At 35.1% G+C, this 7,078-nt stretch overlaps 1 long non-coding RNA gene across 1 annotated transcript; it reads left to right on the forward strand.

Moving 5' to 3' along the window:
- The first annotated feature begins 613 nt into the window (after positions 1-613).
- LOC113754296 lies at positions 614-6,858 on the forward strand. The gene is made up of 5 exons (XR_003465166.1): positions 614-706; positions 1,209-1,268; positions 4,651-4,836; positions 5,273-5,460; positions 6,585-6,858. It is a non-coding gene; the product is annotated as an uncharacterized LOC113754296 (long non-coding RNA).
- The last annotated feature ends 220 nt before the right edge of the window (positions 6,859-7,078 follow it).

Consider the following 7,078-nt stretch of genomic DNA (forward strand, 5'->3'; position numbering starts at 1 on the left):
CCAAAGAGGGAGAGAATAAAAAATTGAATGAAAAGAAAGAGATGGAGATTTCAGAAGCTGGTGCTAGATCTTCCAGAGCGTGTGGCCAGCATCATTTCTAGCTCAAGGTTTGGGACTTTTCTTTGTTTTTCCCAAATTTATTTTCTTTCGTTATATATATTTTTTCTCAGAAAGCTCCTTTATTCTCCGTTCAAATCAGATTAATTTTTTATATTATTGTTCCTTATTTTTCTTACCCTTTTCAAATCAGGTGGCTTTTTTTTGATGTGGTTGCTCTTCATCTTTTAAAAAAAAAATCTACAAGAAACTGTTTATCCTCCGTCAGTTCAAGTAACTTTTCTACAAGACCTCCATTTGCCCCTTCTGTTTATTTTCTTATGTGCTTATCTTTTTTTTTCCTTTTTAAAATGCATAGAAGCCCTTTGAATTGGGATGTGCAAAAGTACTGATGCGTTTCTAAAGGGCCTTTGAAAGATTTATTTCTATGCAGCAAACTGAACAATATGAGGCAAACAGAAATTTCTAATATAAAGTGCTTAATTTCTATGTTTTATTTATTTTTTTCTCGTACTTCGTCTTTTTTTTTAAATTTTCTTTTTGGTCAATGACATTTTTGGGTTTGATGGAAGCCTTTGAATATGATGGCGAGGCTTCTCCGAAATGCTTCTTCTCTCGGATGCCTCTGTTTTTGCAACCTCTCTCTCCGGTAATTTCCCCACCAAACCAGATTTTGTTCTTATTTTCTTTGTATTTTTGGAGAACAATTTGGTTAGGATTAATGATAGGTAATGGCCCGTTGTAGAAATTTGAAGCATTTTTTTAAAAAAATTCAGTCTTTACTCAAATATGTTTTTCACAGATTTGTTGAGTTTCAACGTTTTTACGCTACCTTGTCTTGTTTGTACTATTCTTTTGAAGTTATAGGTGTAATATAGTGTTTATACTTGTTATTAGCAGTTGGAAGCTGCGAATAAATGATTATAATATTATTTCCTATCAATTACAAAAGCCAAATGCTTTACTTTGCTAGCTTGCAGAAGTTGTTCCTTGTTTTTAAAATTATTGAACTTGCACACTGTATAAAGAAAAAGTCTTTTGTTTGATACGTTTTCTAACATCATTTTTCATTTAGTACTGCTTTTCTTTCTTTATTTTGTTTCTCATTTTCTTCACAAGTCATGACATGAATTTGTTGCTTGTTGATGCAGACTTTATAGGAAAGTCTTATTAGGGGCATACACTCAACTCTCCTACTTTTCCTCCAAAAGGTACCCGAAGTTTATTTTCCTGCTGAACTGACTTGCATTTGGTCTTCATACCTTCTTAACTTGGTGATCACTTTGATGGGTTTCAAAAATAGATAAAGTAAAATAACTTTTGCATATAAAGTCTTATCTTTTTAGGCTTTAGCCCCTTACCAGTATGTGACAGCCCCACCTTCCCCTAAGGCGAACCAAAGGGGTTAGCGGACTGCCTGCCCAACTCTCGCCAGGACTAACGGTTCAGTTCAGAGCGATCTAATACGTTCCGGAACTTACAAACGCGCGTAAACAAGTCAAAATCACAAAAATAAAAAAAAATGAAATTGGAGTCGGTCATGAATAGTAACCGACACGTCAAAACCCAACCAAACATCAAACAAATATTTACATGTTGAAATTTAGCATTTACAATCCAAAGTGGCATACAAAAGTATTCAAAAGTGGATACATGTATGGTTTGCCAAATCAAAAGAGAAACGGTCCCAAAAGTACATTTAGGGTTTCAATCAAAGAGATATACAAAAGATATATCCATCTAGCTCAATTCGGCAACCAACTATCAAATCCAGTCCAAAAGTATTTATTTTTCCTGTAAGGAAAACAAAAGGAATAGGGTGAGCTTACGCCCAGTAAGATAATACCACTCAAGCAGCAAAGTTTACATAAGCATAAAGCTTTTCATTCCAATTCATCAAAAGTAAGCAAATGCACACATCAAAAGTGGTGATAAAAAGATATGGGCGGCTCTCAAGAGCCCTTTTCCTCGTTTGCATTCTTGATCGAACCTCATTGACTCTCCGTCAATGTTTCAAAGTAACCAACCGTAGGCTCCACTTTACTTCCATTCCTTCCACCCAACATACCCCTACCGGGCCCGAACTCCAAACACTTGCAATGTGGTATTACTCGAGTATACCGGAATCGAGAGTCTCTCATACTACAAGATTCCATATAACAGTCCCCAAGGTTCATTAATTGGCACGACCAAGCCCTCGCCGGCTCGATTCAATCAACTACCAATGGGGTTGAGCTCAATGGTAACAATCATGGTCGTTGGATACTCGTCCAAACGACACCAAGTCAAGTACTTTCATTTCATGTAACATTCCATGTAACATTCCAATAATATGATAAACAATGATATAAGGCATAAAAGTGAGAGTGATCAAGTACACCCTCACTTAAATCAATATCGAAGGTGCAATAAACATTCAACACATCGAGTTCAAATATCAAAGCCATAGAGTAACACACAAGTGAGTAGTACACTCACCAAGCTTGAAAATGATATTTCATGCACCTCCGTCAAAGGAGCGTCGTGAACCACCGTCACGCCCTAAAACATGCAAACAAGTACAATGAGACTCGATAACGAGTCATAAACCAATGCCAAATACTACCAAAATAGGGTTCCATAAGCATACATAAGCATTAGAGGAAACCAGAAAAATCCGGAAATGGAGTTAAGTGTTAACAAAAAAAAAACAGTTTTTGACATCATTTTGCGGTTTTGGTACCAAAGGCACTACGATTATCGGATGAAGGTGCAAGATACACCGTTTCGAAGCTAAGAGATAGGGCTACAATGTTACAGAAGGTCACTCTAGCCCAGTTTCGAGTGTAACCAGGTCAAAAATGCAATCTACTACACCAGAACCGCAAAAACAGGTTCACAAATCGCATTCTGGTGCAAACATCATAAATCAGGCTACCTAAGTCCAAATCCAGTGATTCCAAAGCCATCCGAAAGCTAAGATACAAGGGTACATTTCATCAGAAGACCTCAACAACCAATTCTGAAGCATTCCCAACCAAATTAACCAATTACAGATGCAATTCTCAAATTCGGGTAAAACCAGGGCAGCAAGGGTAATTCCATCGTTTCTCAAGCTACGGTACTCCGATTGACCTGAAATTTTGTAGGAATCTCTAAAATATCATTCCCTACAACTTTCATGTTTTAACCCAAGACCAATTCGGTCTCTAACTATGAGCTACAGTGCCGGTCAGAATGAAGAACAATGAAACCCTAACTTTCCAATTTTCTTTCCAAAACAGAAATTGCTTGTAATTAACCACTTTTTCCACCTTCTAGCTTCCTTAAATACCATTTCCCATCATCATACATGGCTACACCATAACAATCATATTAAAATAGAAATCACATGATTAAATAGAAAAATGTCATCAATCTCAACCCAAATCATGAAATAGCACCAATAATCATCACCTCAACTCACATAAGTTACTAATTAAACATTATTGGAAGGAAAAGAGTAGTTCCTTAGTCACTCACCTTATAACACAAGATAGGAAGCAATTCAACACCTTAGCTTTCCAAACAACTTCACCAATCACCTCAAAATCACTAAGTGGAGGAGTTTTATGGAGCAATTACAAATTTAACCGGTTGAAGTTGAAGATTGAGCAAGTTTGGAGCAAAATTTTGGAGAGCTTTTCTTTTCTTCCTTCCTTAGAGAGGGCCGGCCATGAGCTTGCAAATTTTGGGGATTTTTGGGTCAACTTTTTGAGTTATTTTGATAAATTGGTAAGAGAATGAATAGTGGTCAAAAATGGTAATGAATCTCTAAGTGACACTTGTCACTTTCATTAATTGTTTGCCTAACTTTTGTCTCTCTTACACCAATCCACTTGGTAACCTCTAATTATCTCTTAACACCCGATTAATTAAATCCAGTATCCAAAACTTAACCTAACTGGCCGAATTTTTCCAAACTTTTCGCCCTAGTGGGTCCCACGTCCTGTATACGCTCTTAATTTCTCAAAAACTATTCGATACTGGAAAAATCATCTAAAAACTATATCTACTCATAAAAATTCTCTCTAGAAACTTTTTGAAGAAAGAAAATGCAGAAAACATGCCAGTAACCCGAATAAAACCTAGAAAATGGGACAAAAATTACGGGTTCTCACACAGTACCAATTAAAACTAATACATATATTTGCTTAGTGTTTGAATACTTCATACATCTTGTTTATTTAATGTGACAGTTGCATGTTTTCCCCCATATTTTGGGGTTTTCTGTTCACTAAAAAATTATAAAGCACCCAAGTATGCAAGTGTATTACCATATTTTAGCCTTGTACCTCGCTCCTAGAGTATTTTAACATTAAATGCATCATTCTTAATGTAAAAATCACTTGACCCTTTTCTCCCATGTGATTCTTTGAATTAGATGAGTTCTTTTAAGTATAGCTCTTTCGCTGAAATTTGTTGAGTTTGATATTTTTTACATTTGGCTGGGATTGTGTTATTCCTGCTTGAGAGTACCTACATTTTGCTCTTTCTGCAATAGAAAATATCAATTGTTTTTTTTTTTTTACTTCATTAGTTCATTATCAATATAAGTCATTTTTTGTATGGAAGGTAGAAGAAAATCCAAGTCAGACGTCAAAGAAAGATTTGGTGCTCAAGTACTATCAGATCACTACATCATTTGGAAAAGGTTCTATCATGTGGCTTGGCCACTCTGCCCCTGTCAAACAAGTTCCAGTTGTGTCCACAGCTTCATTTGCTTTGGATATTGCATTTGGGATTGGAGGACTTCCAAAGGTTGGACATCTTATGTGTTTCTTATGCTGCAATGCCAGATGTTGACTTTGAATTATTGTTTCAAGTGCACTAAACATCTGCAAATTTCTAAAGAATCATATTGACATCGTTTTAGAGTGCAAATATACCACTGAAAGGACTTCTCTCTATCTAATTGGGAATTCAAATAATAGTTGCTGTAATTATTCTTGATTTGAATATTTCCATTCTGATTTGTCAGTATTTGCAGTTTCCAAACTGTATAGCAAAAGAAAAACTTTGTCTTGTTCTTGAAAACCTTCACTGAAATGGAAGCTTTTAAATTACTTTGTATCACTATTGGTTTCTGTCTTATGGGATTGGCTCATAACTTCTATTTCTTGCTTTTAACATGAATACATGAAACTTCGTTTACCTCTATTTTCGCCTGATTTACATGAATCTTTTTTCTTAGCAGAAACTTAATGCGACAATCCTGACAGGTGATTTTACTAAATTGGATTTTGAATCCTACAATGGGCCTTCCAGAGGATATAATCAATTGGGGAGCATTGGATACGGCACTGAGTAGTTCTTTTTGAAGTTAAGAAAGCAGCAGTTTCACGTAAGCAAGAATTGGCTTAGATAGCATACACTCATCTTGAGGTATAGGACTCGATACAGTTCCTTCTTTTCTGTGTTTTTCCTTTTCTTTCTCAATTGAAGATTAGAAGTATAGGATTTCTTTATGATCAGTTGCATTTGTTCTGTGTTTCTGGAGTCTGAAAAACCTTAGCAATTATTAAGTGTCAAATATTAAGTTTCAATTATTATAGCATAGAAAATTTCCCTATAAAGGCTTCTATACAAACCTTGGTTTTGCCTTTATCAGTACAGAAATATCCCTTCATGATTTTATAGTTTCTTAATACTTCTTATCATATGCTAAATGAAGAATTGAGTTATCAAATCTTAAATTTTTCAGTCACAAAAGATTTCAAATTTTAGATCTAGAAAACACATTATTCTTAGATGAGAATATCTAGAGCTTCTCCAAGGATAAAAGCAACTATGCAATCATGTCAATGCCTCTTAACTTTTGGAATGGAGTATTGTTTTAACATAACAAAAAGATGTCCTCCCTATAATGAATAAGTTTCCACTTTGTTTTTGCATTTCAGGATCATTCCATTGACTTTGTGTTCTGCCCCTTCCTTGCTCCCCCTTCAAAAAAAATAATAATATAGTTGCTATTTCAATGTTTCACTTTTACGACAACGGAATGAGTTTCATGTTTGGATATTTTGGAGTTAGAACTTGTCGGATTTATCTTTCGGATTAGAATCATTTGTTGCCAGTTAACCTATTTCCAATTTCTTCCTTTGGGTGGCATACATGGATGGCCATACTGCAATAGATTGCATTCCGAATTCTTTTAAGTTCAATTTCTTGGAAATAGCAGAATAGCTAATTTATCTGCTTTGGTGGAATTATGAGTTACCATGCAAGTTGCTCTAACTTGACAACTTATAGGATGCTTTATTTCTCTTTTCTTTGATACTTAATAATGGATAGAATATATATCATGCTTCTCTTAAAAGAGGGGAAAAGCTAGTTAAAGATTTTGTATGAATATTGCAAGTTTTAAAGTTGTCGAGTCTATCTCGTTTGTTTTGGGATCAATCAATGTCTCCTGACCCATTTTCAGTTTCCATGCATTGGTGACGAGATCCATTGCTAACTGCAAAGGAATATATACTAAGATTTTATCATCATAATTTCATGATTAGGTTGTCGCGGGAGAACTTAGCAAATCTTGCCATGGGGACAGCAGAAACAAAATTGCTTCTGGATAGGGGAAAGATGCATTGTGCATTTCAAGCTCTATGCCACATGCTTGCTTATTTATCAATGTAATTAGTTTAGGACAATTCTTTATTGAATTTATTAGAATCTCTATGTTATAGGTTTTTTTTTTTGGTTAATCTGCAACTAAATTCCATCAGACACAAACAATTCCATTAAATGGATCCATTTTGAATATGTACAAATCATTTTATTACACTGGGCATCTGCATTTTTTCCCCCCACCAAGCTAATACGCGGTTTATGCATTAAACTAGGGAACTAGAGTAAGTAGGGTCATGGGATCGAAAAGAAATTATGTATCTATGGCATCATACATTTCACATCTAATGTATAGTATTTCTGCAAATTTCAAATCATGTTGTATCTGTAACGACATTTCCTTTTCCAAAACAAGAGAACAACTCTGTTATCGGAT

This window comes from Coffea eugenioides, chromosome 11 (genome assembly GCF_003713205.1).
Source record: "Coffea eugenioides isolate CCC68of chromosome 11, Ceug_1.0, whole genome shotgun sequence".
In the NCBI taxonomy this organism is placed as follows: domain Eukaryota; kingdom Viridiplantae; phylum Streptophyta; class Magnoliopsida; order Gentianales; family Rubiaceae; genus Coffea; species Coffea eugenioides.